This window comes from Saccostrea cucullata, unplaced genomic scaffold, assembly GCF_032062105.1.
Source record: "Saccostrea cucullata isolate Sc308-1 unplaced genomic scaffold, CSIRO_AGI_Scuc_v1 ctg841, whole genome shotgun sequence".
In the NCBI taxonomy this organism is placed as follows: domain Eukaryota; kingdom Metazoa; phylum Mollusca; class Bivalvia; order Ostreida; family Ostreidae; genus Saccostrea; species Saccostrea cuccullata.
In genome coordinates this window covers 248,902-271,279 of record NW_026929628.1, presented here as the reverse complement: position 1 = coordinate 271,279, position 22,378 = coordinate 248,902, and the positions used below count along the sequence as shown (strand labels likewise).

Here is a 22,378-nt window from a genome sequence, read left to right as displayed (position 1 = left end):
TGTCTTTGCTGTTCTTGAGAAGAAGATTTATGTTGGAACAAGCAAATTCAAAGAATTGTGATCCCCCGCTTTCGGTGTCATTTTGGGTGATATGTCATTATTTTGTGTCTAAATATAAACGCCCTATCATAAGTCATCTATTTAGAAATTATCTGTGAACTCCAAGGTCAAGGTCAAATGGTTAACGTTCTTTGTATCCAATGAAAAGTCTTCTCAAAAGAATTACATATATGAAGTTTGAAAGCCCTAGCCCTTACCATTCCAAAGTAATGGTCAAAAAGTTTTCTCATAATTACAAAAAATCTCCAAGGTCAAGGTCAAAAGGTCAAGGTTGTTAAGAATACATATGTGAAATATAAAATACCTGGTATCTACTGTTCAAAAGTTGTGGCCATGGTCAAAGTTTTTGAAAAGAAGGTCAAACTCAAATGTCAAGGTCATAAGGGCCAAGATTTTGGGTATTCAATGAAAGGTCTTCTCACAAGAATTATTTATATGAAGTATGAAAGCCCTAGCCATTACCATTCAGAAGTTATGGTCAAGGTTAAAGTTTTTTCATAAGTACGGAAATCTGAAAGGTCAAGGTCAAAAGGTCAAAGTTGTTGGTATCCAATAAGAGGTCTTGCTACAAAGAATACATATGTGAAATATGAAAGTCCTTGTACCTACCATTTAAAAGTTATGACCAAAGTAAAAGTTTGGAATATTTGTGTAAAAGTGGGTCAAACTCCAAGGTCAAGGTCAAAAGGTTAAATTTGGTAGTATCCAAAGAAAGGTCTTGTCACAAGGAATACACACATGAAATATGAAAGTCATAGCTCCATTGAATCAAAAGTTATGGGCAAGGTTAAAGTTTTTGTTACGGACGGACAGACTGACAGACAGACAGACAGACGGACAGACGGACAGACGAATGAGATTTAATGTCCCCTCGCTTTCGCGAAAGCGGGGGACAAAAAGTCCCCTGCATATTTAAATGTAAATTAATTGGTTGAAATTGGCCCAGTGGTTCTTAAGAAGTTAATGTGAAAAGTTTGCAGACAAACAGATGGACAACAGAAATCAGTACATTTCAGAAAACAGTATGCTTATAAATAGTTAATCAAGGTGCTTTGGGTAGCAAAATTAAGCTAAACTGGTATATCTAAACTGGTATATCTAATTCATCCGCAGAGCTTAGTATATTTTAATATGCACAACCTTTTCAACTCTTATCATAATTATTATTTTTTAAAATTTATATCAGAATGTCTCATTCAAGGGAGAACTAGAGATATGACCAGATGTATATCTGTTGAATATAAAATATGTACATGTATACTGTGTTTTTTTAGTAATTTATTTGTTTGTTGTGACAGCAACTGTTATGGCAGCTTTTGGCAAAGGTTGAAGTTTCTCAAATGTAAGTCAAACTCCAAGGTCAAGGTCATAGGGTCAAAATTGTTGGTATCAAAGGGAAAGTCTTGTCACAAGGAATACACATGTGAAAAAAGAGAGAAATCCCTAGAACTTCCTCACCTGTTAAAAAGTCATTGCCAAGGTTAAAGTTAAATTGGGTTCAACTCTAAGGTCTAGGTCAAAAATAATTATACCTGTTGAAAGTTCACAATGATTACACATGTTAGAGCATGAAAGTCCTAGCACCACCTGTTCAAAACTTAGGCCAAGTTTAAGGTATTTTTCTTGTAAAAGTGGGTCAGACTCCAAGGTCAAGAGATCAAGAGGTCAAAATTGGTGGTACCCATTAAAAGGTTTTGCCAAAAGAAATTCACCTATGAAATATTGAAGCCATGTGTATAGCCCAATCCACTTAAAACTTATGGGCAAGGTTAAAGTTTCTGCGGACAGACAAACATACATAAACATAGGAAACAAAATATGTATATATAGTCAAATGAAAAAATTTTCTACTATTATGGAGTCATAAGATCTATTGTCATTTCAGGTACAGGGAGTCAGTGGCTAGGGAGATCAGACACCCCCCCCCCCCCCCCCATGGAATTAGCAGTTATTTAAATAAGACTATGTACTGTAGAGAATAAAAATGACTTTGGACATCCTCCCCCTTAGAAAACAGGGACTCCACCATCATTGTTTTTATTATTATTTTTTATTTGCTTCTCAGGAAATCTTGGGCTGATTTTTTTGACTGAGGTGTGACACCCCCCCCCCCTTTTCTGAAAAAAAAAATTCTGGATCTGCGCCTGTATATACTGAATGTCCGCAACGGGAGATAACTTGACAATGTGAAATTTGTCGCTGTGGCATGCGATGATCTTTGACCCTTTTTGAACTTCAACCTAACCATTTGCATTTATTTATTTTTATGCAATCTATACTAAATCTTGTACTTACCGAATGTCATAGGTCGTGACAACGAATTCATGAAATATAATCCATATAATCCAATTAAAACACAAATGATTTTAACTGACCACATTGCATCGTCAGCATACATGTGCTAAATAATCTCATTCGACAAACCTTTGCTGATTCCGTTGCCAGTATGAATCGGCCGAGGTGTGCCGAGAGGTGATATCTATAAATATGATAATGGGTGACGCACACCCAATGTGAATGTAGAAAATAAGATGTTCACACGTAAAACTGTTTAGTACAAGAACAAATTTCAAACTATCATAATAAACTATGTTTTAACATAACTTTGCCATCTAGGTCTATTTTTAAAAGATGTGAGAGTGAGAGAGTGTGTGTGTGTGTGGGGGGGGGAGAGAGAGAGATAGGCATTGACAAATTAATCGGGTTGTATTTTCAATGGGTTTTTTTCCCGACCAAGTACTAAAATCAGTTTGCACATTTTGATAAATTCATCAAAAACGCTTTGTACTAAAATAATATGTCGTTGAGAAAGTAAATTTAAAAAGTTCCAAATTATGGGCAAAATATTTATCTGAATCTAATTAAGTAATTTACTTCAATCATTAATTAAATTCTGTTATTTCAGACTGGTAATGAATTAAGTATTCAAAATACATATGTGAGGCTCATAGATCATATGGTCACCTGAAAATTTTATGTTCAATTTGACGAATACATGTACGGTGATAATTATAGAATTATTTTGACTTCTTCCTTGGAAAGTCCAATATGAAGGAGTGTGTATTTAGAGGCAAACACCATAGTGCGGGTATTACTGTCTCATGACAGCATCTAGTTTTATTTTGTTTCAAAATATTGATATGCTAAGATTATTTAATTATTATTAAAGTGGCAATATGACGCACCTCTTCAAAAACAGACTTGTTAAAATTTTCCTATAGGATTTGGAATTTTTTTCATACTGATAAATATATACACTTTCAGAAAATTACAAATTTTTGAAGTAAATAATTCTGATTATTTCATTAAAATTAATAATTATTTATGGTACATAAATATATACATCGCAACGTGTTCGAGGTTCCACATTCCATGCTATACACGCACATGATGACGCATGCGTATAGTTTTCATAAACAAAACAGCATGGTAAGAGAGGGAAGCCCGGTAGGCCTGCTACATTGACAAAGTCGACCAAAACGAAAAACAAAACCAAAAATAGGGATTGAAATTAAAAAAACAACTTTCCTGACAAAAATGAAGTTGGGAGATTAATATAATTATTGGATAAAGAAGAAACGGGATCTCAGCGACATTCAAGTGGGGCTCGCGAAGGTCCTACCCTACGGGTTTGTTGATATATGAAACATCATTTCTCGTATCTCCATAGCTTTCAAAGAAAAAAAATCAGTGTAAATTCAACATAAAAATGCTCTTATGACATATAAAAATTATTGCCATTTGAAGTGCAGATTGTATTAGAACTGCAGAAAGATATTTTGTTTGACATTTTGCCGCGATGACGTATGATTTAATGGATTTTCCTTTCCTGCACCCAAAAACACAAAACGTAAACATTTGTACTTAATCATGTTAAATTAGTCTGAATGCAGACTGAAATGTTAATTATTATTAATTTACCGGAGAGTTAAGATATTTGAATTCTGAGAATTGCTTTTATCTAATATTCCATTATAATTGTAAACCCTACATTGTGTGCACGTGCCATTTTAGAATTCACGTGGTACAAGTAAACAGATCTAAGTTGTACGACCCTTGATTTTCCGGCAGATTCTAATTACGTTAATTTTGTATGAGGGGAGAATACTTACTTCAACTTTTTACCTTATTCCTGAATGATATATTGGGTAAATTTGAATGAAAAAGCACACGATTTGCAGCCTATTGCCGCTTTAATTTTTTTTAATTTCAGAAGCAAATCATAGTGTATATTCATATAAGTTAGTAGTCTATATAGTACAAATTTAAGTGCAGAATATCGGATTCGGATCACTTTATTAAGTAACATTTAAAGAATGTATGTTGAATAAGCTATTTCTTACACCATAAGTGTAAGACTCAACTACAGTTTTTATTGGTTTTTTAAGGGAAAGCCCCTTCTTATCGTACTGAACAGTTTTTACTTGGGCCAAATTTTAGAAGCTGTCATATAGAGTCGCATAGTAAGAAGTTGATCCTTACGTCGCGGGTTCGAATCACACTGCAGAAAGTGGAAACTTGTCCTTCGCATGAGACCCTATGAACCGAGTAGCGTGACACAGTAGAAACTGGCACGAAAGAGAGTCACCACTACACAACAGCCCTGAGTTTCGAGCACTAGTCTAAATTTAAATACATCAATTTAATTGTTGAAAATAACTTTTTCAATTACAAAACCTTCAAAACATGTATCTCTCTTTTACTGAGAACAATATGATTATTTTCTCTGTTTCACTGATTATTTTTACCAATTGACCTTGAGTAATGCGTTATCAATGTATTAAACTTCTTTTAAAAAGACGGCACAAAGTTGTATGTATGGTAGAGGTTCTTTGAATAACACAGGGATTTATCATATCCGATAACTCTATTCAAACCTATCAGTTATGTATGATAATCCTCTTATTTTAGAATTTAAAAATTAAATAATTTTGTTTCTTAAATTCTATGCAAATATGTTCCAGTGCTTTATATACCTAATTTTTATTAAGCCTATTTTCTTTAAAGCGACAATACGGCTGCAAATCGTGAGCTTCTTCATTCAAATTTACCCAATATATCATTAAGAACAGTGAAGAAATAAGGTAAAAAGTTGAAGTAAGCATTTCGAGAAAAATAAATATTTTCTCCTGATACAAAATTTACGTAATTAGAATCTGCCGGAAAATCAAGGGTCGTACAACTTAGTTCTGTTTACTTGTACCACGTGAATTCTAAAATGGCACGTGCATACAATGTAGGGTTTACAATTATAATAGAATGTTAAGTAAAAGCAATTCTCAGAATCAAAATATAATAACTCTCCGGTAAATTAATAATAGTTATTATTACACTTCTGTTAAAATGTTTCCTATATAAAGTTAAGAAGGTGAAATAGCTATCTTTGATAGTCCACGCATAGCATAGCTATACCCCGGGGTATAGTTTTTGCTATCCACCCTCGGAAAATTTTCATGCAATTTTTGCCTCCAATTTTGATTTCCAGCGATAAATTCTATTGACTAATGATGTCATAATAACTTCAGTAGCATTGTGACGTCATCATGATGTCAGATTATTCTTGTAGTTTTATCTTACTCAAAAAAATTCAAACTCCAAAAATTGTATTATACCTCAGTATAATAAAACAATTATCCACTGGTTGTGAGTGGGAACGCTCTTTCATCAAACCCTTGACAGGAACTATTCCCCTCGGGCAAGCCCTCGGGGAATAGTTTCCTGTCGCGGGTTTGATGAAAAAGCTATCCCACTCACAACCAGTGGATAAGTGTATAACATTTTAGTCTGCATTCAGACGAATTTAACATGATTAAGTACAAATGTTAACGTTTTGTGTATTGGGGTGCAGGAAAGGAAAATTCATCAAATCATACGTCATCGCATCAAAATGTCAAATAAAATATCTTTCTGTAGTTCCAACACATTTTTGCACATCAAATGGCAATAATTAATATATATCATAAGTGCATTTCTATGTTGAGTTTACACTGCTTTTTTCTTTTTTGAAAGCCATGGAGATACGAGAAATGCTAGCATGTATCAACAAACCTGTAGGGTAGAACCTTCGCGAGCCCCACGTGAATGTCGCCGAGGTCCCGTTTCTTCTTCATCCAATAATTATATTAATCTCCCAACTAAATCTGTGTCAGGAAAGTTGTTTTTTTTTAATTTCAATCCCTATTTTAGGTTTCGTTTTTCGTTTTGGTCGACTTTGTCAATGAAGCAGGCCTACCGGGCTTCCCTCTCTTACCATGCTGCTTTGTTTATGAAAACTATACGCATGCGTGTATAGCATGGAATGTGGAACCTCGAACACGTTGCGATGTATATATTAATGTACCATAAATAATTTTCAATTTTAATGAAATAATCAGAATTATTTACATATGAAACTTGTAATTTTATATCAAGGAAGCACACAACTGCGTACTCATTAAGAGGATGTTTGGTAAATGAAATATTTAAAGTGTGGAGAATATAAATACTTGTACTTCAAAGACTGTGATTAGAAAACAGATACTGGAGATGTCCAATAGGAAAGCAAGGAAACTAAAATGTCACTGTAACAAAATGACTCACAACTGCTCGTCCAATCATGTCAATGTTGTAATGTGTATTTATATATATAATTATGGTATTTTCTTTCATAAGAAATAAAAAATGCCCCGTACAATAAAATCATTGTCAGGAATTATTAAGTCAGGAGAAGAAATAATTGTTTAAATATTTCCATGAGGCGATTGTTTCATAATTATGTATAACGGATTCAATCAGAATGTTACTTTCTTCATTAACGCAGCAGACTGGCATTCGAAAACATTTTCTGTTTTAAATGTATCCATGTTTTGGTGATATTATGAACATTTTCTATGTATTTTATTCTTTTTTTTTAATATAATTTACGTATTACATTTTTTAAAAATAATATTCCTTGTAATTTTTTAAACGTTCTTCTTTCTTATCTATCATGCAAAATTTTCTTGACATATATTTTTTCTTGAAAAAGCCAAAGAGCCTCCATTGAAAAATCCATTATGTCAAAGAAATACCTCTTCCCTTTTCTTCCTTTTTAATGCTCTCTTTATTCAAGCGATTTTTGTCTTCATTATCTGTTGACAGCTGTTTCCTGCGCTATTATTCCTCTTTATATCTTGGATTCTTCACCAGCGGACAAATGGAAAAATTTATTAAGGATTTTTTTTAAATTTTGTATTTTGTTCTTCCTTGTTAACGTATCTTTACATTTTCCTTCAACTCACTATTCTTTCAAAATTTATATCAATCGCTTTTTTTTCAGATGAATTTCAAAAATAAGATATATTGTCAAACGTTTTCAATTTTGAACTTTTTTTCTTACAAAAAAATTACTGTTTTAAAAATTATGCTTGTTTTTTTTTCAACTTTCAACTCACTTTCTATTATTTAGTATGATATATAGAATGAAGATGTGGAATGCATTTCACCTAGAAATCTTTTTTTTTTCATAATACGAAGTCGCTTTTAATTTTTTTAAGTATTTAAGACCCAGTAAATTTATAATTCAAAGATATTTTTCATTTCACCATTTTCTCCATTTTTCTGAGATTTTTCATTCGATTGACTATGTAAAACACATTAAAAAGATGAAGTAATATCTTACTTATTTAGGTGTCCTCTATAATGTTTTTCTGTGTACACGGACAACAACAATGATTTTTAGCTACAATAAAGTATTTAGTGATACAGTATAATTTTTTCACTTCGTCGAAACAATCAGGAACACATATTGCCCCTACTGCAATAAATAAATAGATGAAATGTGAAAATCAGACTCTGAACGTCATCATGTCGCAGTTGTATGGTCTATTATCAATCATTAAGTCAAATGTTGACTGAAGTTTTTCATATTTATTGTTGGTCTATTTTTCACACAATAAATTCTTTACAAATTTTCGAAAGTTTCCAGTCATAACAAGGAGCTCACGACGGATGTGACTGGTCGGTAAGGGATACTCATTCCGCCTGGCACCTGATATCCCGCCTTAAGTGTTTAAGAGGCCCGTGTTCGCTATGATCTAGATTTGTACTTTTTGATAGGACTTTTGAGGTTGAATGCTGTAATTTTCTTAAATTTTCTTAAAGTGAAAAAAGGACCACAGAAAGTGTGTTTACTGATATATCAATGAATTTTTTTTTTTTTTGCAATCTCTTTGTTCAAACATCTTTAGTTTTTGCCCACCACTGTTTCCTCTGTATTTTTTTTTCCAACACTATCTTGGATATACCATGATAAAAAAATGTTCAAAGAAGGATTCTGATAGGTTGTTTTTACTATATTTATATTTTGTTCTTCCTTTTTATTCCTCCCTTTTTATCTTGGTTTTCTTTTAACCACGTTTTCTTTAATTTACTTCCTCCTTCCTATCTTGTTTTTCTATGCTTTGATTAACGTTGAAAATAGAATATTTGTTTCTAAATTTGCCATTTTCTTTCCCTTTATTTTTTCGAGAACATGTTCAAAGGATATGCATACCCTGATTTCTGACTGTCTCTTTTGAACGTAAAACCTACGTCGTATGACAGCATAACTAGTGAATGTGTTTAGCCTGTGGTAGATCCATTATGACGTCCTAACTAATTCACTGTCATTTTTTCCCGTACTTTACAGCTTCAATAGAAATTGTAGAAAATACTGCATTTTGAAATTCACAATTCCATTGTTTTGGTTATAATGCTTAATGATATATATATTTCTTGAATTAGAGAAACCTGTAGGCACCTTTCGTTTACTAGATCTTGACCTTAATTAAGTTGACAAATCCAAGACTATCTTGTGTAATGAAATTACAATGTAAACAACTTACTGTGGTAGGTGACTATTTTGAAGGAATGCAAATTCCTAAGAAATCTTCAGTTGCCAAGTAAATAGAGTAATAGCTTGGCGAAATGTGTCCAAGTCAAAGATGTACATGTTGTACATCATGTCATCGTGTGTACATTTTCGTGATTCAGATATCTATCCTGAAATTATGTGCGTTCCTTTTCATGATTATTTGTTCCTATTCAAATTTTTGGTGTTTGATTAAAATTTTTTATTAATAATAATCTTTTCAAATTATTCTTGAGAAATATTGCTTAATATTGTTCAGTTAATAAAGTCTATAAACGACGATGTTTGAAGAGGTTTTAATGATTTTTCATATTCTCTTCTTGTCAAGTACCCCTCAAAATAACTGAAAGTTGCAGTCGCAGTATGTAATTACCATTCCAAGTTTCACAGGCTGTACTACATCTAAAACAAGTACTTAATTAGTAAGTACTAATGTATCATTTTGAAAAGTTTGAAAATCCTGTGACAAGACTTTTCCGACATAGATTCTACTTTAAGAAATATATAAGAAGTTAAAAATTTCAATGGAGATTAACTTTGGTCGGGCATGAATGCATGATCAAATCCTGTGAAGGCCGAAAAAATTTTGGTTGCCCGGAAAGAGATGGATGGCTCCGATTGAAAAGAAACACATGTTCAAGTCAATTAATTTGTAATCAAGTATCAAATTTGATGAAAACATTACAATCTTTGAAATTCAGTTGGTAAAAATATACGAACTTCTGATTCAGTTGGTAAAAATTCTTAATTTTTCATACTGATTTAAAAAAAATTCATGAGACACCAAGCGTAGCCTCTTAAGCATCAGCCATGTTCGATTTTAAAAAAAGAAAGGGACATATCCATTTAAGAAATAAATAATAACATTTAAAAATTCAATGGGGACTGAAGTGGGTCGGTCACCTGATCAAATCCTGTGAGGGCCGAAGGATCTACGATTTCAGTAATTCATGTTTATGATGTAGACATTGAGACACTAGCGACAGCTAACATTGTTACGACAACGCCGAAGTGTTATTCAGCTGTTTGTGGCGTGATTGCAATGCTTTAATATTTTCCAACAGATTTACAAATTTATCGTGATTAACGTTTAATTAAAAAATATAGTTAATCAAATCCATCAAATGTTAACTAAAGGCCTCCCAAAAAATAAGGGTAAACATGGTAAACGTTATAGAATTTGCTTCTAAAATAAAACGTGTACACAAAAGCTAGTTTTTTACCGGTATGTTCTTTGTGTATGTACAGGTTAAATCAATAGCAAAAAATTGAATTAAATACTTGTTTACATTGTATATAAAACAAGTTTATTTTTATTCAACTTCAGTATTTGGTTAATTTTTATACATGAAAAGCAAGTAGAGATCGCAAGTAGAGAGCATGTTATGACTGAGAAGAAAAAACTTGCTTTTGCCAAACTTGACATTCAGAATTATTGGCTATAGCTAGTATCTTAGTTATTTTCATTGATATGTCGACCCAAAACATCCCCCCTGAAGTTGAACAAAAGACATCAAAGAGCCTGGTACAAATGAATCATAGTTGGTTGTTGAAATTCTATAGACGACAAGGGCCAACCAACAACTAAAATGTATGACAAACGAGATGACTTTCATTTGTACATAAAAACAAAAGGCTCCAAGGACGAAACTTTGGGAACAAGACTGTTTTTAAAAGTGAATACAGATGTAGTCATAGTGTACTAGTACTTGCTAATCATTTTTCAATAAGAACACGCACCACGTAGATAAGTATATGCATATAAGTCATAAGTATTACTATTCTGGAAGTATAGAAAAACACTATTTGTATATCGAGATGAATGTAGTGATTTTTAAAACATTTTTAATGATATGCTCACTAATGTCGTCTCTATGATTTATATCAATATATAAGAAGTAAACTCTCTCAAAATAATAAAGCATTCTCTTTAAATTTATTAACAACTGGTACATAATTAAACCACATGGCTTTACTATATCTTTTGACACTGTCCTTCGTACGCATCAATCTCATATATAGCTAGGAAACTGTCGTTTTCGTCTTATGTATCACCCATGATTGCCTGTAAAAAGAATAATTTATCATAGTACTTATTTTTTTAACGAGGAAATCTAAATCGATAAAATAGATTAGGATTCGATCGTGCAGTATTTGTACAAATATTTCATATTTTGATAAATATCTTTGAAAAATTTATTTCTTATAACTTAAAAAATTGCTCCAAAGATAAAATAATATTTATTAATACCGTTACCGTTTGAAATTCCTTTGCTTTTGGCTGCATGATCTTACAGGCTCTTCGTCTTCTGGTCTCTTTATTTGTGTTTGATAACTTACAGTCCCTTTGTCTTTGAATACTTAAAATCCCTTTTATTTATCGTTGATTGCCTACAATCCATTTGCCTTTGAATACTAAAAATATCTCTTAATTGTCATTGATTACTTATATTCCCTTTAACTTTTAATGCTTCTATCCTTTAAAGTTAATTGTCTTAAATACTTTGACATCATTAATTTTCATAGGGGATTAATTTTCGTTATTCTCAGACCATGGGGAGACCCACGAACTCCAACACAGAATGTAAAGTTTGATATACATTAAACTCAACATTTCTCCAACCACGAAATTTAATCCCCACTTTTCAATATTTTGTCTAAAACCTCGAAAATTTCCCCTTCGAAAATATGTGACTTTACAGTACTTATAACCCGTAGCTTTTAATTTGTCTTTAAATACTGCCCCATTGTATTGAATACTTATGTTCCTTTCTTATACTCATTGCCTGATTAAAGTAATTTTGTCTATGAATGCCTATAATCTCTTTAACTTGTGCATGACTACTTACAACCCATCTGTCTTGCAGTCCTTTAAAGTTGACCGACACAGGAACCCACTTTCCTATCTCTCTTTCGGAGTTAATTTCCGTTGTCCACAATATAGGGGGGTTATCTATTGGACGCCCACGGGTGACTGCTAATGTTGTTTTACTTCCCGACATGAAGTAAGCGAATTGAATACAGTAATCTTCATCCTCTGAAATTTACAATATTCTTCTTCTAATATAAAAATTTTACTTTTTTAAAATATAAAAACAACACATTTCACCCTAGGGAAACCAGTATGAGCTATATCGGATTTCTTATTTATTTTTTACAGTTGAAAAATGGTTCTCAAGCAATATTGTACTTTTAATCTATACACTAATATCAATATAAAAAAGTATAACTTTTCGTCCAGAAAACTATATAATCTTATGAGGATTGTTCGGAAATTATTAAAACATTACATCTATATTCTCTTTTCTAATCAATTAACGTTTTCGGTAAAAAAAAAAAAAATAATAAACTGGCTTGTATGTTTAACAAATACTAAACAATAAACTAAAGCAAGAAATTTTTCAGAAATATGATTTTCCCGTCTTTTGGTATATCAATGTGTCGATAGTAGAAGTTGGGCAGGCACGAAACCAAGATCGGTAACTACTGAAGCTTCGCTGAGCCAAGAGTAAGTGGTAAAATAAAATGATTATTTTTCAATTTTAATTTAAATCTGTTTTATGCAAGGTTCGATAAAACTTATATCAAATATACAGAGATCATGAAAAATTTTCATTACGGTATGGATATCTGATTACGACAGGAAAACGAATTTTAATATCAAGGTGGGATGTAATGTTTTGACCCGGGTTGAATCATTTACGTTACAGGAGTAGCATTGGGCATATAATTATAAAAAATGTCTGTACCGTTGAATGACCTGCTATACAATAACAAAGCGAAAAACACAATTTTTCATACAAATTATTCACAAAAGTGAAAACAAAGGCGCCGAACGACCATCATTATTCAGAAACTAAACTTTGAGCTGGAGTTGCAATAGCCGGTATAAATTGCAGCATGGTAATCAAACAGTATATCGCATATTATTTTACAGTGGTATAGCAATTCCGCTCTAGGTCAAAATATAGTCATAAACAAGTTAATTGTTTCGCTGAAATTGTTCTAATAATCCTATTAGCTAAAAATAGGGATAAGTAGAATATGTACCAAATACATTCGTGTACACAATTCACAGTTTTAGAAGAGATGTCCATGGTCCTTATAACTATGCACTATAACTATGCACACTATAGTTAACCGATTAATTCCCGAGAGTGCTAGCTAAGAAATAATACATTTTCTCTATTCATTCTTTAAAACCCCTCCTTTACACAAGAACCCGTTGTTCTAAGGCAAAGAATTTGACAACTGTAGTAGAAGGTTCAATGCTTATTGCTACCAATAGTCTGACTGCTTGATGTCCAGCAATAAAGAGAAAGATTTTTAAAATTAAATTTATTGTGATTGTTTTGCGTTTCTCTCGGACACAAGGAGTTTGGAAACTCGTGGTATTTTTACTTTTTACTTCCCTTCATCCATAAATGCTTTGAGGCAAATTGGTTGAATTTGTTCAGCATTTCCAGTGAGAAAGCTGAAAAATAAACCAATGTTCATGTAAGTCATATGACGGACGAAAACAAATAGTAATATGTCACCTGAGTGTTCTAAACATTACATCACTTCTCTTTACTTACCAACTTTATCAACAGCTGGTGCGTTTAAAACAAAATCAGATTTCAAACTCAGTTGTGAGATTTTACTCATACCTAGGAATTCGTAGCTCTCGTGAATGTGGCCTATGATGATATGGTTATAATACAATTTTCAACTAACACACATACACCCTCATATATACATATAAATTTTCAATCATCACAGAAAGCATGAATGTATTTAAAATCATTAATAATTTTCTTCACTAAAAACACAGAAATCTTACGTAATGTATTTTTTCTTTTGATAAAAATATATACCACTGATCAATTTAGTTGATTACATGTATATATTTAGGGTATTTTTTGATTAGTAGGAAAATGAATAACGTCTGGTGTCATGTGGCAGAAAATCATTGTTTGTTATATCTTCATTTCTATTAAGAATTACAAAATTGCTCTGATTACTTCTGTAGTTTATAAAATCACTTCAAGCTATATTCAGCTTTCCATATGACTTTCCTCCCATTTTCTTTGCAACATCAGAGATGTTAACAATATGTTTTATCTTATATTTTCATTTTAACTTTTCTCTAGCAATGTAAATGTTCTTAAGAAATATGAGAAGAATCCTACCTAAACTTCAAATGTGTGTCTATGCACCTTTAACACTAAAAGGAACTTGTAAAAAAAGGAAACAAGCTGACAACTTGAACGGAACAATTAAACAAATTGAACGAAACAGATAGAGGCCGGGAAGTACCCCAATTGGACTTTTACTAGAAGGACTGACTTTTACAGATGACGGTTTACTTGTATCATTTTTACTTTAAACATGTATCATGTACAGAGGTACAGAATTGATAATAGATAAGAAAACCTTTTTAGTGGTCATAAGTAGGGTGTTAAGGGCTCTAACATATGAAGGCCGGGAGTAATAAAGGGGAGGGTGGTTGTCGTTTTCTTTAAGTGCAACTTATTTTTGCATTGAACTAACCCATTTTTTTGGTTAAATAAATGTCGAGATAAATGTTTATCAATTGAAACAATATATACTACACGTATTTTTTAAACAAAAAATTGTTAGAAACAAATTCTACTAAACATGTGCAGTAAAACCCCTTTTATCTCAAAGATGTTTGTTTGTTTGTCCGCAAAAACTTTAACCTTGCACATAAATTTTGATTTAGGGGAGCTATGACTTTCATATTTCATATAGGTAACTCTTGATGTGTATTCCTTGTGACAAGACCTTTCTTTGGGTACCACCAAATTTGACATTGACCTTGGGGTCGACCCACTTTTACACAAAAATTCCAAAATTTTACATTGGCCATATCTTTTATACAGTAAGTTCCAGGGCTTTTATACTTTATATATGCATTTTTTGTGGGAAGACCATTTATGAGATAAGAACAACTTTGACATTTTGACCTTGACCCTGGAGATTTCCGTACTTATGAAAAACTTCATCGTCTCAAGCCACGGTCCGGAGTCTGCATTTATAGCTCTCTCCTACCCGCGGCTGCTTGATCACAAAAAGTGTCGTAATCTTTAATATTTACGCCTCTCTATTGTGACGTCATATTCAGTCAGTGGCAAGTTTTGTTTCCATCGCAATCAAAATCAACAACTGACGTCAACAGTATACAAGACATATTTCTTATACTGCGATTGGATATTGAAAGGTCGCGATAAAGTTCATCATCCGACTATGCTTTACTCGCATTGGTCAATATTTTAATGAGCTACGAAGAATTCTCTCCTCGTTTAACCACGGCCAGATGGGAGAGGAGCGTACATTTTGGCCGTGGTTTGCGACGATGGAAAAACTTATACCTTGGCCATAACTTTTGAACGCTAAGAACTAGTGCTTTCATACTTCACATATGTAATTCTTGTGAGAAGATCCTTTTTCGGATACCAAGAACTTTGACAACTCGACCTTGAAGTTTGACCTATTTTTAAAAAGCAAACCTTCACCATAAATTTTAAAGGGTTTGGGCTAGTGCTTCCATACTTTACACATTAATTCTTGTGACAGTCTTTTCATTTGATATCAAGAACTTTGACCCTTTGACATTCGAGTTTGACCTACTTTTTAACCTTGGGCATTACTTTTGAACGGTTAGGGCTTCCATACTTCACATACATACGTGTATTCTTTGTGGCAATTCCTTTCATTGGATACGATTACCTTGACCTTTTGACCTTAACCTTGAAGATATCCGTACTTATAAGAAAAACTTTTACCTTGGCTAGAACTTTTGAACGCTAAAGTCTACTGCTCTCATACTGCATATATGTAATCCTTGTAAACAAACCCTTCATGAGATTTTAAGAACTTTGACCCTTTGACCTTAACAATGGAGTTTGACGTACTGAAAAAAAATTGTCTCAAGAATTTTGACCTTGACCTTGGAGTCTCGCCTACTTTTTAAAATATTTAACCTTGACCGTAACTTTTGAAGGGTTAGGACTAGGGCTTCATTACTTCACATATGTATTCTTTGTGTCAAAACCTTTCATTGGATGCCAATATCCTTGACCTTCCTTTCGACCTTGACTTTGAAGATTTCCGTCCTTATGAACAGTGGTCTACTTTGATATTTCGCAATTGTATTTCCATTGAGAAAACCCTACATCCGTACTAATTTATTAGATTTTTAGGTAAGAAAAGTTTAACCTTCGCTATGTTGCCATGCGGGGGCATTAATGTTTCATAAACACATTGTTTTCAAAAATCTTGGGGCCCATAGTTTGAGTTTCTTAAACATTTGCAAGAGTGGGTTAAACTCCAAGGGCAAGGTCAAAATTATGTTGGTACCAAAAGGTCTTTGCACAAGAAATTCACATGTGGAATAGGAAAGGCATAACATCAAAAATTTTGGGGAAGGTTAAGGTTTTGCAGACAAACAGACAGATGGATAGGGCAAAACTAATCTTCGATTATTGGGGCATCAAAACATAACCCGCATAGGCCGTGGTAAATTTGTTTGCAGAGATTATACATCTATTTAATCCAAATAAACAAACAAATGTATACTTTTGTTACTATAATATCATTTAATTGTAAATATAAATACTATTCATTATTACATGCGCATGTAATAATAAACAAGTTCTGTTTTATTGATCAGTACATCATGGTATGTTTCATTGATTCAATTGCTTAAAAAATCGTACATACGGGTGGTTTTCAAAAAAAGGATTCTACACTAGTTCATAGTTAACGGTATGATTAAAGAAAGTGATTTTCACAAAAATGAAAGTAAAATATTCATTAGATATAGATAGGTATAAACAATGTAACGCAGTTGTCAATTTTCAAGTAAAATAATTAATTGATGTTTTTTTTCTCTTTTTTTTTTTTTTTTTTTTTTTTACAGATAATGATGCTATACAGGTACATATACTATTCATCTGCTAACAACATTTTACATGTTATATGAATTGGATTATATTGAACTCCAATTAGACGAAAAACACAAAGAAAGTTATTTCTTATTTATATTTATTTTGAGGTTTGTGGCAACGCACTTTGAAAAAATTACGCACTTTGAAATCAAATATCAAAATAAAGTAAATATAAAATCTGTTAGACAGGCCAATTTTTAAGTAAATCTAATAACTCAATGTTATCTGTTAGAATGGCCAATATCGTACGAGTAACTGCCAAAAATTTAAAAATCATTATTCTTAAAGTTTCATTTGTTTTTTCTTTTAGTTTTATCATTAGTACAGCGTCCTGATCTACGTTTCTTCTACGTTTCTTCTAATTACGATAAAAACATTGTAAAACATATTTTTACATGTAAGCATCTCGTTGTATTTGTTGTTTAACCCATTCTATTCTAAAATCTGTAGCTTCTTGCATGTTGTGGAATGGCTCCTGTTTAAGCGACTCTTGATAAGACCGCCCCGTGTAAGTCTCCCACAACTTGCAGACAGATTCCTAGTATCTGCCAGAATCTACTTCTCCTTTCTAAAGGAACACATCTCTTATAATCATAGAGCATCAGTGTCTATAGGTCTGTCAGTGACTGTAAACACTGAGATCCATTACCTAGTCTATAGTGAGATAACACTAACAACATTTCTACTATTACACATGATGGTATACGTAAATAACGTGAATTTTGAAATGCAGCCGATTGTTCTAATGTTAATTCTTCAATATAGCATATATCAGGGAGAAGTATAATTGACAATACCCAAGCATTTTTAATTCTCCTTGACAAAGACAGTCCATTCACATACTCCCTATATCTATTACTGTCTCCCATACCTTCATACATAACATGGGGCTCGGATAGTCTTCGTTTAGTTAGGTAAGTCATATATAGTGCTTCATTATATCTCCCTGTCCTATAGTAATACAAAGCTAAATACAGTGAATGGGGGATGGTTCCTATCTGTAATGATAATTTCAACATGTTGCAAAGGTTTGTGTCCAAACAGAACACATATTTATGCTTAAAATATTTGACACTGCTTACAATCATGAAGGCTGCTAAAACAAGACACTCAGCTGTCCAGTATTGTAATGTTAATGATTGATATGGTGACAGTGACAAATATGTAACACAGTGTCAACAGATTTTAACAATAAAATTTTATTTACAACATCAAACCAAGCCTAAAAACTTCCTTTAAAGTACAACAATCATTACATGCAATGTCGTTACAATGTCCCTCTGATGAGGGGATCACAAATAAAATATCTAAACTGTCGCGATCGGATATTTACATGTTAATTTTCAATTCCGACGCTACGTATGTTATATTTTTACTTTCATATTTTACTCAAATTTAAATTGCCAGTATTAATATGACTTACTGATTTAAAGTAACAAAAAGGTTATGTTTAAGTATTACACAAAGGATGACTCCACTTAAGGATATGCGAAATTTGCGTCAAAATAAACTTTTAAAACAGACAATTTTCTTTCAATTGCAGTAATGATCAACATCTATTCTACAACTTTACTTAATCACAATAAATAAAAGTATGTATTTACGAGGTAGGAATCTGTCTTTTAAGGCGGGGGTCGCCACAATTCTTCAATCTCCGTACGATAATGAGGACGCCCACTTTTTTACTGACTTTATACATAGTCAGCGCATGTTTGTCTATTTTTCTCCTTTTAACAGTAGTTGTATATTTGCACAAATAATGTTGTGTTCAAAGGAGATTAATAGACAAACATGCGCTCAGGGTTAAAAAGAGAAAAAAAACTGCTTCTTCTTACACTCGCTCTATCTATTGTAACCAAGAACTGTGACAAGTTGGATATTATACATGTAATTCAATACGTGATATCTTTCCCCAGGTAATTTTGTGAATACTAAATTCCGTCACGTGACTTATTGGAAGCATGTTTTGTGCTAACTAGCTAGGACACTGTGCTCGAACACGTTAAATAGTCAGCCATCGATTTAAAATATTCTTTACTTACATGGATGGGCTCACACACTTTTAACCTTTGTAAATATTTTACTTGTGCCATGATACAGAATAAATAAGAGGATGGAATAGAGATCTCGTATATTTTAATACATGTCATTGTTATTCATCCGTCTAATTTTAGATTCATTCTTATGATGTTAGCTCCACCTCTCATACAAAAATAATGTTCAATAAAGGGCAGGTAAGTGTAAATGCTCTGTATTTGTAAAACCGTAAGGACAAAACATAGACCTTTCAACTGCCGCTAGGGTTCGCTATTATGAACGTTGTTGAAACTTGTTTAGAGCATGTCCGAGGTATCGAACTGTTTATTGTCATCTCTCACGAGAGATGACACATTAAGTTTGATTTCCGGATGTGAAGTCCCAGAGTAAGCTGCCATTTAAATCAACCATTAATCCTCGGCTGACACCGCTGTGCTCCATAGTGCGAGGCACAAGCCATCCGAGGAGCACCGAGTGGTCAATACTTGACGATGATGCGATTTTCTAAATATAGACTAGAGATGTAAAAGATGAGCGATTTGTCTATTATCGATTAAGAAAACAAGCTGCACAGAAATATTAGAGAGTCAGTCACACAATACCGCCTGGGTGGTGATGGATCTTCAAAATATATCTTCTTAATTATGTAGTCATCTTAGCTATTGCGTAAATGATGGCCAGCGATGGATAGGATGTTCTAACTAGGTCAGAGCGTGTGTATCAAAACTCGCTTAATATCAGCTGAGGCGTGGATCCAATAAATAACGGATAAACAAAGTTTAAACCTTTACAGTAGTACGCACATAAACTGATATGAAATGATGGCAAAAATCTTTTTCTATTTGGTGCATTATTTCCTGCCATTTTTTGAATAATACAAATCTTCTTCAGCGAATGTCCCAAACAGAAAAAATAGCCTATTGGATCATACTAATGACTCGTGTGTAAATCATGGTTTTGGTATGATTTCGGTATAGGAAAATTTCACATGCAAATGAGCTAATGGATCATGGTTCTAAGATGATCTGTTACACTAAACAACTAGCAAGAAAACCATGATCCTGGTATGATCTATTGTAGAGCTCTAACAACTCGTATTAAAACCATGATTCTGGTATGATCTATTGTAGCTAACAACTCGCATTAAAACCATGTTCCTGGTATGATCTGTTGTATCTAACAACTCGCATTAAAACCATGATCCTGGTATGATCTATTGTGGCCAACAACTCGCATTAAAACCATGATCCTGGTATGATCTGTTGTATGTAACAACTTGCATTAAAACCATGATCCTGGTATGATCTGTTAAATCTAACAACTCGCATCAAAATCATGATCCTGGTATGATCTGTTAAAGCTAACAACTCATACATGTCATAGGAAAATTATACTTCTTAATGTACAATTTAAATAAACACCTTGATATTTGCAATAAAGATCCCTTTAATATTTGATATATAATTTAAGTTACCAAAAATAAAAAAGAAATATTATACACATATGTAACATGAACTATGACGTCATGTAAATATAATCCGAACAAATGATCTTCCTTAATCAGATGACACTTTAAAAATAAAACATAATCCAAACTACATGTATTCACTGAATTTTATACGAACAGAATCACAGAAATCCATTCTTCTTAAAGAATAATCCGGCATTCATTGATGCCACTGCTTATTTATGATTCTTCAGAAAAAGCATGTAATTACAACATTTGGTCACTATAGAATCAGCTGAGTGGAAGGTCTATCATTCAGAATCACAAACACTGAAAATACTCCCAATGAAGAACTACAGTTAGTAGTTTATCATCTGATATAAGCTCTCTATTTGTGTAGCACCCTGAAAAGAAACGCAGAGAAAATGTTGTTTATTTATCGATCAACATATACATGTAATCATCTTTAAATTATGAAAATATGAAATATTCAAGTAATTCCCCATATCATTAATGAAAAGAATTAGATTTATCACCATGAGAATATTTTTGAAAATTATATTATTTACGTACATAAATTTTGTCTTCACTAAAAGCGGGTCTTTTGAATGTGGCAGTTTGAATGAAACTCAGATGTTGATCATGAAGATTGAGCTATAAACATGACAAAAGAATTTCATTTTTATAAATAAACATTTTATATAACGATTAACATTACACATGTACAAAAAAATATTTGAATCAAGGATGTCAATTTGATGCTTAAATTAAGTTTTCATTTCAAATTCAAATTCAGCTTTGGTGTGTCTCTTCTACACATATACAAAGGAAAATTAAATCATGTTCTGGTAGAAGCTAGAAATAAAAAAAAAATCATTTAGTAAAATTAATGAATTATACTCACCGAGTAGAGTTAATAGTCCAGCAAATATTTATGTTGCTTATATGATGCAAAGTCTTTTCTTTTAAACCGGCAACAAGAAAGTAGCGCACATCTTGTTTATCAGAATTCAAATTTTGACCTAGATAAGCTGCAAACCACTATACACTACAGCGTGCTGCCCAGCAGGAAAATTGCATAACGAGGTTACTATGACTCTGAAACTGACCAGTGAGCCAATTCTAATCTAATGCCTCAGAGTTGGATTGGGAGTGAATTGCAAAATATTATGTGAAGAGATTTTTTAAAATCCTGGTTGTGTTATTTAAACAGTATACTTGTGTGCTAATTTATTTATAAACTATTGTTTTTATATATTTAATTGTCATTTCATTCAACTTCAAAAAATATTGTCTGTGAATCTACTTGAACATACTGTATGCATTTTAATTATTAAAACTTAATTTTCCTGTTCTTTTAAATATGGCTATTATTGATATATAATATATAAAAACAATAATTATAAATAAATATGCATGTTGTTTGATTCTCCAAGCTAGAGCATATGTGGAGTGAATTAATTTAAAGCTTGCATTTTCACCTATCATAGATGACAAAGTTAACAAACCATATCGGGATCATACAACCAATTCTGACAAAGTTAACAAATCATATAAAACTCATGATCCTCAACAGAAAAGTTAACAGATCACGTGTAACTCGTATGGAATTTAAAGACAAAGTTAAGAAATCATATCAAAATCACATACTTTTAGCAGTTAAAGTTAACGAATCATTTCAAACTCACGTTCCTTTTTTTCTAAGTTAATGGCACATGCCAGAATCGCGTGAAAATCATAGCAGACTCATGACCCAGAAACAAACCACGTCAGGATCATACTTCCTTATTTGTCATCTATGATTTCTGTATGATCCGTTTAATGGATCATGTCTAAATCATAGTTCAAAATCATGAATTTGTGAGTTTGATATGATTTGTTTGTGATTTTGGCATGATTTGTTAAGAAAAATTTTTGCTTGGGGTACTATGACGAATGAAATTTTAGAAATTCAAAGCACTAGCATCCCAGATAGCATGACTACGTTGGCCCAACGTTGGCTAATGGTTGGAC

General features: G+C 32.5%; 1 long non-coding RNA gene across 1 annotated transcript; it reads right to left on the bottom strand.

Moving 5' to 3' along the window:
- Window positions 1-19,822: 19,822 nt before the first annotated feature.
- LOC134281510 (uncharacterized) lies at window positions 19,823-21,737 on the bottom strand. Its single transcript, XR_009995103.1, has 3 exons — window positions 21,270-21,737; window positions 20,939-21,019; window positions 19,823-20,769 (listed from the first exon to the last, which is right to left on the bottom strand). It is a non-coding gene; the product is annotated as an uncharacterized LOC134281510 (long non-coding RNA).
- Between the last annotated feature and the right edge of the window lie 641 nt (window positions 21,738-22,378).